Here is a 12,267-nt window from a genome sequence, read left to right as displayed (position 1 = left end):
GGTAACTATTGAGAGATATGATTTATTGCCATTGTATTGCCTGTAAGGTGACTGTTATTGTATATTGTCTCTGTTCCTTTCTGATCTACTACTTTTAGGCTCTCTCCTTGCTTAGAGGACCCCTTTCAATATTTCCCGTAGAATTGGTTTGGTGTTTGCAAATTCTTTCAGTTTTTGTTTGTCCTGGAAGCTTTTAATCTTTCCTTCTATTTTCAATGATAGCCTAGCTGGATATAGTATTCTTGGCTGCATGTTTTTCTCCTTTAGTGCTCTGAATATATCATGCCAGCTCTTTCTGGCCTGCCAGGTCTCTGTGAATAAGTCTGCTGCCAATCTAATGTTTTTACCATTGTATGTTACAGACGTCTTTTCCCAGGCTGCTTTCAGGATTTTCTCTTTGTCACTAAGACTTGTAAATTTTACTATTATGTGACGGGGTGTGGACCTATTCTTGTTGATTTTGAGGTGGGGTTCTCTGCACCTTCTGAATTTCGATGCTTGTTCCCTTTGCCATATTAGGGAAATTCTCTTCAATAATTCTCTCCAATATACCTTCTGCTCCCCTCTGTCTTTCTTCTTCTGGAATCCCAATTATTCTAATGTTGTTTCATCTTATGGTGTCACTTATCTCTCAAATTCTCCCCTCGTGGTCCAGTAAGTGTTTGTCCCTCTTTTGCTCAGCTTCTTTATTCTCTGTCATTTGGTCTTCTATATCACTAATTCTTTCTTCTGCTTCATTTATCCTAGCAGTGAGAGCCTCCATTTTTTATTGTACCTCATTAATAGCTTTTTTTATTTCAATTTGGTTAGATTTTAGTTCTTTTATTTCTCCAGAAAGGGCTTTTATATTTCTCTAGAGGGTTTCCCTAATATCTTCCATGCTTTTTTCGAGCCCAGCTAGAACCTTGAGAATCGTCATTCTGAACTCTAGATCTGACATATTATCAATGTCTGTATTGATTAGGTCCCTAGCCTTTGGTATTGCCTCTTGTTCTTTTTTGTGTGTGTGTGGTGAATTTTTCCACCTTGTCTTTTTGTCCAGATAAGAGTATATGAAAGAGCAAATAAAATACTAAAAGGGTGGCAACAACCCCAGGAAAATATGTTTTAACCAAGTCAGAAGAGATCCCAATTTGTGAGGGAGGAGAAAGGGGGTAAAAAGAGGTTCAGAAAGAAAAAAAAAAAAGAAACAATTAAAAAAAGAAAACGAATAAAGAAAAAATATAAAAAAGAAATATATATATATTTCTTTTATATATATCTAAATATATTTTTTAAATATATATATATATATATATATATTAGATAAACTAGTTTAAAAATCGTTAAAAAAGAAAAGGGTAAAAGTTAAAAAAATTTAGCAGAAGAAGAGAAAAAGAAATGCAAAAGAAGAAAAAATTAAATTAACTGCAAGACTAAAGAATCATGGGGAGAAAGCCATGAGTTCCGTGCTTTGCTTTCTCCTCCTCTGGAATTCCGCCACTCTCCTTAGTATTGAAACTGCACTCCTTAGTAGGTGAACTTGGTCCTGGCTGGATTTCTTGTTGATCTTCTGGGGGAGTGGCCTGTTATAGTGATTCACAAGTGTCTTTGCCCCAGGTGGAATTGCACCGCCCTTATCAGGGGCCGAGCTGAGTAATCCACTCGGTTTGCTTTCGGGAGCTTTTGTCCCCTGAGGGCTTTCCGTGGAGTTCTGTAGGACGGGAATGAAAATGGCGGCCTCCTGGTCTCTGGCCCGGAGGAGCCGAGAGCCCGGGGCCCCACTCTTTAGTGCACCCTCAGAGAACAGTGCCCATTTACTTCCATCTCCCTGGCCTCCGGCCGTGCTCCAAGCTTACCGAGCTTGCAACCAGTTCAAGGTAACCCCGAGCGGAGAGCTCACTCCTCGGCTCTAGTTCTGTAGCCGGCTTCCCCATTCTAATACCTGCAAGCTCTGTGACCCTGTGGGACCTGAGGCCACACTGACCCCATGTGGGCTTCTCCCCGGTTTAGCCCTCTGGAGTGATATCCCTCAGCGGAACAGACTTTTAAAAGTCCTGATTTTGTGCTCCATTACTCCGCCAGTTGCCAGGAGCCGGCCCCTCCCCCTGTGGTCTCTCTTCCTGTTGCTTTGGATTCCCTTCTCTGCCAGTCCTACCTTTCAGAAAGTGGTTGATTTTCTGTTTCTAGAATTGCTGTTCTTCTTCTCTTCGATCTCCCATTGGATTTGTAGGTGATAAGCTATCTAGCTGATTTCCTGCTACCTGAAGTAGTGTCAGCCTGCTACTTCTCTGCCATCTTGACTCCTCCTCAGATATCACAAGTCTTATAAGTTTTCAGAAAGCACTCTTGTTATTCAGATTCTTTTAATTATCATTATTATAATCATTTAATTATAATTTAATTTAAGTGATCAGTAACCAAATAACTTAAATAAAATCCAGCCTGAATTTCTGGAGCACTTCTCACATGGTGGCTACTATATCAAGCACTGAAGAAGAGGTGAGTCACAGTACACGACCTCAAGGAGTTGATAGTTTAATCAAATTACAAATCAGAAAACAAAATGACCATTACAAACTTGACCACAGGCTTTTGCCAATGAAAAATAATATTTGCTAATATTTGTAATTTGAATTGTTGAAAATGGCCTCCAATTATCTCCCATACCTCCTGGTGTTCATGCCATTGCCTAAATCTTTTCTTGAAGTGTGAACTGGTTTCTATATCTCTCCACCATCTTCCCCCACACCCACAAGAAACAAACAGCTATGATGTTAAGACCTATGAAGGAATCCATGGAGGAAGAAATTGAAGTCTGAGGCAATAGCCACTGAGGCCCTGGGGCCAGCCAACAGCCACAGTGAATGAGCTCTGAAGCAGATCCTTCCTCCTGAAGCTTGGAATTGAGGTCCCCAACTGTGGCCCATGCCTTGAAGGCAGCTTTGTGAGAAATCATGAGTCAGAGGAACCCAGGGGAGCCATACCTAGCTGCTGATGCACAAAAACTGTGAGATCAGCTGTAGGGTAATTCATTACAAAGAAATAGCTAATTCACTAATAAAGGGAATCTGAAGCCTGCTTAAACATTTCAACATTAATTTCAACTATATTGCTCAAATCCTATACAAAATTTAAAATGTGATTAGAGAGTGTCTTTTGAACACCCCAAATCCTTAAAGCAGCAAACACCAGAAATAAGATTACTTCAAAACTTATTGCTATTCTTATACTTAAACTCAACTTAAAACATAAGAGTAGTTTTTAACCTTTATTTTGTTAGTCCTATAATTTTTTTATACTTCTCTAAGGCTATAATTGTACATTCCTATTGGTGTCTTACTACATCCTTTGTACCTTCCTGGGCTTACAGTGATATCCTTACACCAAAAGGCAAAATATTTCAGAAAATGTTTTGTCAAACAACTGCTGTTTAGTCAAAGTTTGGGACCTGTTTGCTTTTCCCACTGTGATCTAACTGAAACTACAGACCATTAATTTCCTTATTGTTTTCGGGTTAAATTTCAGTTCTTTCAAAAGTGGCACATTTTAATTTATTTTTTTAAAAGACCATATTAATTTATTTTTCAGAGACAGCACAAGCAAGGGGAGGGCAGGCAGAGCAGACAGAGGGAGAAGCAGGCTCCTGGATGAGCAGAGAGCCTGAGGTGAGGCTCTATCCCAAGACTATGAGATCATGACCTAAGCCAAAGGCAGACACTTAACTGACTGAGCCACCCAGGAATCCCCAAAATAGTACATTTTAAATTATTACCTTTACAAAGGCTTTGGATTTTTATAACCTAAAATATTTACTATAAATAATATGTTTTAAATATAACTTAGCCAGGGCACGTGGGTGGCTCAGTGGGTTAAAGCCTCTGCCTTCGGCTCAGGTCATGATCTCAGGGTCCTGGGATCAAGCTCCACATTGGGCTCTCAGCTCAGTGGGGAGCCTGCTTCCTCTTCTCTCCCTGCCTGCCTCTCTGACTACTTGTAATCTCTATCAAATAAATAAATAAAATCTTTAAAAACAAATAAATTAGCCAACATTTCATTATACATTATCCTATTATTATTATATACTAATATCATGTGTTACACTACTACAAATTAGGTACAGGCATATTTCAGAGATATTGCAAGTTCAGTTCCAGACCACCTCAATAATAGGGTGAGTAAATGAATATTTTGATTTCCCAATGCCTAGAAAATCATGTTTACACTATACTGTAATCTTTTAAGTGTGTAATGGCATTATGTATTCTAAAAAAAAATGTGCATACCAAGAAAAGTGACCACTTTCTCGAAGGTAGGATGTACAGAGAAGTGAATCCAAGATGATACAAGGGAAGATAGACCATGGTGGGAGGGAGCCTCCATCAGCTGGCTCCCAGCAAGTGATAAAGCCACACAGCATTTAGACGTCTACTCCACAGAGGGACATCACTCCAGTGGCTAAGCAGGGAGTGGAACCCTCACTGGGACAGTGTGGTCATAGTCAGAGTCACAGAAAAACTGGGGGTGACTGAGTGTGGCAGAGCTCCCAGGTATCAGAGCTGGGAAGCTGACTGCAAAGACTGAGCCAAGGAGGGACTCTTAGCTCAGAGTTACCTTAAACCATGATATCTGGCACAGTCGTACCACTGTTCTTCGAGCAGGGATATCACAAGTGGCAGATCCGGGGATGCTCACCTTCCTCCTCCAGGAGGAGTGGCATGGAAGCACGCTGCAGGAATCTGCTGGGTTTGGAGACTCCAAAGGGAGCCATGCACCAGAGATAGAAATGCTTAGTCACAGGCCAGGTGAGCACAAAGCACGGCTGGAGACCAGGAGACAGGAGGGATTGACTGTTTTTCTCTAAGGGTGCACTGAGGAGTGGGGACATGAGCTCTAAGCTCTCTCAGGGCCAGAAATTGGGAGGCTGCCATTTTCATTCCTGTCCTCCAAAGCAGTATGGAAAGTGTTCAGGGAACAAAAGCTCCCAAGAAGATTACTTAGCCTGGCCTCTTGCAAGGGTAGTGCAATTCTGCCTTGGGCAAGGACATTTGAGAATCACTGCAACAGACCCTTCCCCCAGAAGATCAGCAAGAATATCCAGCCAAGACCAAGCTCTCTGATCAATGAGAATTGAAAAACTTCAGAGCTACGGGAATACAGCACATAGAATTCATGGCTTCTTTCCCATGATACTTTAGACTTTTGGAATTAATTTTTTTTCTAATTTTCTTTCTGTTTTATTATTTTTTAATTTTTCTTCTTTCCTTTTTCAACCACACTTTATCAATTCCTTTTTTAAAATCTTTTTTAATTTTCATTTTAACATCATGTTCTATCCCTTCATTTTATGTGTGTATATATATATATATATATATATATATATATATATATATATCTTTCTTCAAAATTTTGTGATACAATTCCTTCTAACAGACGAAAATATAACCAAAATCTGGTGTATGGCATTGTTTTAGTCTTCTGCCTGATCATATTATCTCCTTTTTTTTTTTAATTTTAGTCCTCTCTTTTTCTCAATGAACTTCTTATCAAGTCCTTTTTTAGACTATTTTTTAAATTTCATCTTTACAGTCATATTCCATCCCTTCATTGTATTTACCCTTATTTGTGTATGTGTGTGTATAAAGTTTTTCTTTCTCTAAAATTTTGGGAGACAGTTTCATCTAACTGACCAAAATATATCCCAAATCTAGGGTGTGGTACTATTCTATTCACTGGCCTGACCATATTCTTTTTTTCTCTCTTTCTTCTCTCTTTTTTTCTTCCCCCTCCATTTCTTTTCCACCCAGTTTCAGGTCTCTTCCAATTTGGTTAGTGTATATTTTTTCTGTGGTTGTTGCTAACATTTTAGCATTTTGTTCTCTCATTCATCTGTTCTTCTCTGGACAAAATGACAAAACGGAAACTCATCTCAAAAAAAAAGAACAAGAGACAGTACTGACTGCCAGAGACCTAATCAATATATACATTAGTAAGATGTCAAAACTAGAGTTCAGAATGACAATTATAAAGATTCTAGCTGGGCTTGAAAAAAGCATAGAAGATACTAGAGAATCCTTTCTGGAGAAATAAAAGAAGTAAAATCTAACCAAGTCAAAATAAAACAGGCTATTAATGAGGTACAATAAAAAAATGGAGGCTCTTACTGCTAGGATAAATTAGGCAGAAGAGAGAATTAGTGATACAGAAGAACAAAAGATGGAGAATACCGAAACTGAGAAAAACAGAAGTAAACAACTACTGGACTGCAGGGGAGAATTCGAGAGATAACTGACACCATAAGATGGAACAATACTAGAATAATTAGGACCCCAGAAGAAGAAGAAAGACAGAGGGGCAGAAGGTATATTGGAGCAAATTATGGCAGAGAGTTTCCCTAATTTGACAAAGGGAACAAGCCTCAAAATCCAGGAGGCAGGGTGCCTGGGTGGCTCAGTGGTTAAGCCGCTGCCTTCGCTCGGGTCATGATCTCAGGGTCCTGGGATCGAGTCCCACGTCAGGCTCTCTGCTCAGCAGGGAGCCTGCATCCTCTTCTCTCTCTCTCTGCCTGCCTCTCTGCCTACTTGTGATTTCTCTCTGTCAAATAAATAAATAAAATCTTTAAAAAAAAAATCCAGGAGGCACAGAGAAACCCCTGAAAATCAATAAAAACAGGCCAACACCCCACCATCTAATAGTAAAACCTAAAGTCTCAGAGACAAAGAGAAAATCCTGAAAACAGCCCAGGACAAGCGGTCTATAACCTACAAAGGAAGAAATATTAGACTGGCAGTAGACGTATCCACAGAGACCTTAAAGACCAGAAAGAATGAGCATGATATATTCAGAGCACTAAATAAGAAAAATATGAAGCCAAGAATACTATATCCAGCTAGGCTATCATTGAAAATAGAAGTAAAGATTAAAAAAACAAAAAACTTCCAGGACAAACAAAAACTTAAATAATTTGTAAATACCAAACCAGCCCTACAGGAAATATTAAAAGGGGTCCTCTAAGCAAAGAGAGAGTCTAGAAGTGACATACACCAGAAAGGAACAGAGTAATAGTAACCTCACAGGCAACACAATGGCACTAAATTCATATCTTTCAATAGCTGCCCTCAATGTATACAGGCTACAACCCCCAATCAAAAGACACAGGGTATCAGAATGGATTTAAAAAAATAAGACCTATTAAAATGCTGTCTACAGGAGACTCATTTTAGATCCAAAGACACCTCCAGATTTAAAGTGAGGGGGTGGAAAACCATTTACCATGCTAATGGACATCAAAAGAAAGCTGGGGTAGCAATCCTTATATCAGATAAATTAGATTTTAAACCAAAGACTATAATAAGAGAGGAGGAAGGACACTATATCACACTTAAAGATCTTATTCAACAGGAAGATCCAACAATTTTAAATATCTATGCCCCTAACATGGGAGCAGTCAATTATATAAATCAGTTAATAACAAAATCAAGGAAAAACATCAACAATAATACAATAATAGTAGGGGACTTTAACACCCCCCTCACTGAAATGGACACATCATCTAAGCAAAAGATCAACAAGGAAACAAAGGCTTTAAATGACATACTGGATGAAAGGGACTTCACAGATATGTTCAGAACATCCCATCCCAAAGCAACACAATACACATTCTTCTCTAGTGCACAGGGAACATTCTCCAGAATAGATCACATTCTGGGTCACAAATCAGGTCTCACCCGGTACCAAAAGATTGGGATCATTCCCTACATATTTTCAGACCACAGTTCTCTGAAGCTAGAACTCAATCACAAGAGGAAAGCTGGAAAGAACTCAAATACATGGAGACTAAAGAGCATCCTACTAGAGAATGAATGGGTCAACCAGGAGATTCAGTAAGAATTGAAAAAAATTAATGGAAACAAATTAAATGAAAACACAACTGTTCAAAATATTTGGGACACACCAAAGGCAGTCCTGAAAGGAAAGTATATAGCAACACAAGCCTTTCGCAAGAAAAAAGAAAGGTCTCAAATTCACAACCTAACCCTACACCTAAAGGAGCTGGAGAAAGAACAGCAAAGAAAGCCTAAACCCAGCAGGGGGAGAGATAATAAAGATAAGAGGAGAAATCAATGAAATAGAAAACAAAAGAACAATAGAAAAGAGCAATGAAACTAGGAGCTGGTTCTTTGAAAGAATTAATAAGATTGATAAACCCCCAGTCAAACTTACCAAAAAGAAAAGTGAAAGGACCCAAATTAATAAAATCGTGAAAGAAAGATGAGAGATTACAACCAACACCAAAGAACAATTATAAGAACATATTATGAGCAACTATATGCCAGCAAATGAGACAATCTGGAAGAAATGGATGCATTCCTAGAGTCATACAAACTACCAAAACTGAGCCAGGAAGAAATAGAAAACCGGAACAGACCCATAAACAGCAAGGAAATTGAAGGAGTAATCAAAAATCTCCCAACAAACAAGAGCCCAGTGCCAGATGGCTTCCCAGGAGAATTCTACCAAACATTTAAAGAAGAACTAATACCTGTTCTCCTGAAACTGTTCTGAAAAAATAGAAATGAGAGGAAAACTTCCAAAGTCAGTCTATGGGGCCAGAATTACCTTGATCACAAAATGAGACAAAGACCGCATCAAACAGGAGAATTACAAACCAACATCCCTGATGAACATGGGTGCAAAAATTCTCACCAAAATACTAGCCAATAGGAGCCAACAGTACATTAAAAGGATTGGTAATCACAACCAAGTGGAATTTATTCCTGGGCTGTAAGATTTGTTCAATATCCACAAATCAATCAATGTGATACAATACATTAACAAGAATAAGAACCATAAGATACTCTTGATAGATGCAGAAAAAGCATTTGACAAAGTACAGCATCCTTTCTTGATCAAAACTATTCACAATGTAGGGATAGAGGGTACACACCTCAATATCCTAAAAGCCATCTATGAAAAGCCCAACAGTTCTCAATGGGGAGAAACTGAGAACTTCGCTCCTAAGGTCAGGAACATGACAAGCCTGTCCACTATCACCACTGCTATTCAATATAGTACTAGAATTCCTATTCTCGGCAATCAGACAACAAAAAGAAATAAAAGGCATCTGAATCAGCAAAGAAGAAGTCAGACTCTCACTCTCTGCAGATGATATGATTCTTTATGTGAAAAACCCAAAAGACTCCATCCCAAAACTGCTAGAACTCATACAGGAATTAAGTAAATTGTTAGGGTATACAATCAATGCACAGTAATTAGTTGCATTTGTATATACCAACAACAAGACAAAAGAAAGAGAAATTAAGGAGTTGATCCCATTTACAATTACACCCAAAACCATAAGATACCTAGGAATAAATCTAACCAAAGAGGCAAAGAATCTGTACTCAGAAAACTCATGAAAGAAATTGAGGAAGACATAAAGAAATGGAAAAACGTTCCATGCTCATGGATTGGAAGAACAAATATTGTGAAAATGTCTATAGTACCTACAGCAATCTACACATTTAATGCAGTCCCTATCAAAATACCATCAATGTTTTTCAAAGAAATGAAATGAATAATCCTAAAATTTATATGGAACAATAAAAGACCCCAAATAGCCAGAGGAATGTTGAAAAAGAAAACCAAAGTTGGTGGCATCACAATTCCAGACTTTAAGCTTTATTACAAAGCTGTAATCATCAAGACAGTATGGTACTGGCACAAAAACAGACACATAGATCAATGAAACAGAATTGAGAGCCAAAAAAAAAGGCCCCTCAACTCTATAGTCAACTAATCTTCGACATAGCAGCAATGAATGTCCAATGGAAAAAAGACAGTATCTTCAATAAATGGTGTTGGGAAAATTGGACAGCTATAAACAGAAGAATGAAACTGGGCCATTTTCTGACACCACACACAAAAATAGACTCAAAATGGATGAAAGACCTCAGTGTGAGACAGGAATCCATCAAAATCCTTGAAGAGAACACAGGCACCAACCTCTCTGACCTCAGCTGCAGCAGCTTCTTGTTTCTTCCTAGAAACACCATCAAAGGCAAGGGAAACAAGGGCAAAAATCAGCTATTGCGACTTCATCAAGATAAAAACCTTTTGCACAGCAAAGGAAGCAGTCAACAAAACCAATAGACAATTAACAGAATGGGAGAACATATTTGCAAGTAACAAACAGATAAAGGCCTAATATCCAAAATCTATAAAGAATTTATCAAACTCAGCACCCAAAAAATAAATAATCCAATCAAGAAATGGCTAGAAGACACAAACGGACATTTCTGCAAAGAAGACATCCAGGGATGCCTGGGTGGCTCAGTCGGTTAAGCCACTGCCCTCGACTCGGGTCATGATCCCAGGGTTCTGGGATCAAGTGCCACATCAGGTTCCTTGTTCAGCAGGGAGCCTACTTCTCTGCCTCTGCCTGCCCTCTGCCTGCTTGTGTGCTCACTCTCTCTCTCTCTCTCTGATAAATAAATAAAGTCTTAAAAATAAAAAAAAAAGAAGACATCCAAATGGCCAACAGACATATGAAGAAGTTTTCAGCATCACTTGGCATCAGGGAAATAAAAAACAAAACTACAGTGAGATACCACCTCACACCAGTCAGATTGACTAAAATTAACAAGTCAGGAAATGACAGATGCTGGTAAGGATGCAGAGAAAGGGGAGCCCTCCTACACTCTTGGTGGGAATGCAAGCTGGTGCAGCCACCCTGGAAAACAATATGGAGGTTCCTCAAAAAGTTGAAAATAGAGCTACTCTATGACCCAAAAATTGCACTACTATATTTACCCCAAAGATACTAATGTAGTGATCCGAAGGGGCACGTGCACCTGAATGTTTATAGCAGCAATGTCCACAATAGCCAAACTATGGAAAGAGTTTAGATGTTTATCAACAGATGAATGGATTAAGATGATGTGGTATATATACACAACGGAATATTATGCAACCATCAAAAAAACGAACTCTTGGGATGCCTGGGTGGCTCAGTCAGTTAAGCAGCTGCCTTTGGCTCAGGTCATGATCCCGGGGTTCTGGGATTGAGTCCTACATCAGGCTCCTTTCTCAGGAGGGAGGCTGCTTCTCCCTCTGCCTCTGCCTGACACTCTGCCTGCTTGTGCTCTCTCATGCTCTCTCTCTGACAAATAAATAAATTAAAAAAAAAAAACTCTTGTCATTTGCAATGACCTGAATGGAACTGGAGGGAATTGTGCTAAGTGAAAGAAGTTAATCAGAGAAAGACAATTATCATATGATCTCACTGATACAAGGAATTTGAGAAATAAGACAGAGGATCATAGGAGAAGGGAGGAAAAAATGAAACAAGATGAAACCAAAGAGGAAGACAAAACATAAGACACTCTTAATCTCAGGAAACAGAGGCTTGCTGGAGGGGAGGAAGGTAGGAGGAATGGGGTAGCTGGGTGGTGGACACTGAGGAGAATATGTGCTATGGTGAGTGCTGTGAATTGTGTAAGACTGATGAATCACACACCTGTACCCCTGAAACAAATAATACATTATATGTCAATTTTAAAAATGTGCACGCCTTATTTTAAAAATATTTTATTGCTGGGGCACCTGGGTGGCTCAGTGGGTTAAAGCCTCTGCCTTCGGCTCGGGTCATGATCCCAGCGTCCTGGGATTGAGCCCCACATCGGGTTCTCTGCTCAGCAGGGAGCCTGCTTCCTCCTCTCTCTCTGCCTGCCTCTCTGCTTACTTGTGGTCTCTGTCTGTCAAATAAATAAATAAAATCTTAAAAAAATATATTTTATTGCTAAAAGAATGCTAACCATCTTGTAAGCTTTCAGTGAGGCATCACCTTTTTACTGGTGTGGGCGGGGGGGAGGGGGCGGCCCCCATGTCCATAGCTGCTGAATGACTAGGGTGGGGGTTGCTAAAGGCTGGGATGACTGTGGCAGTTTCTTAAACTAAGGCAACAATCACTTGAACACAATTCCTGACATTAGTATTTATTTTTCTTCCAAAATGACAAAAACCCTCAAATAGCAAAGACACACTGACTCTATGTTCAAATAAAATAAGACGATCTTTTCTATATTTTCTGCACTGTGATGAATTCATGGATCCAGGGAGAGATGATGACCTGTTTTCTGAGATGCTGGACTCAGCTTTAGAAGTCATGAAGCATGTTAACAAGTATTATTTCTTCTTTGCCATTAAAATGCTCAGAAGTTGTGTTTATGCGGATCAGATGCAAGAAGAAAAATTTTTGAGCCAGAATAAAGAAAAATATTCTAGGAG

This window comes from Mustela putorius, unplaced genomic scaffold (genome assembly GCF_011764305.1).
Source record: "Mustela putorius furo isolate JIRA1106 unplaced genomic scaffold, ASM1176430v1.1 tig00537227_pilon_pilon_pilon, whole genome shotgun sequence".
NCBI classification, from domain to species: domain Eukaryota; kingdom Metazoa; phylum Chordata; class Mammalia; order Carnivora; family Mustelidae; genus Mustela; species Mustela putorius.
The sequence above is the reverse complement of the archived record's forward strand: the minus strand, read 5'-3'. Positions refer to the sequence as shown.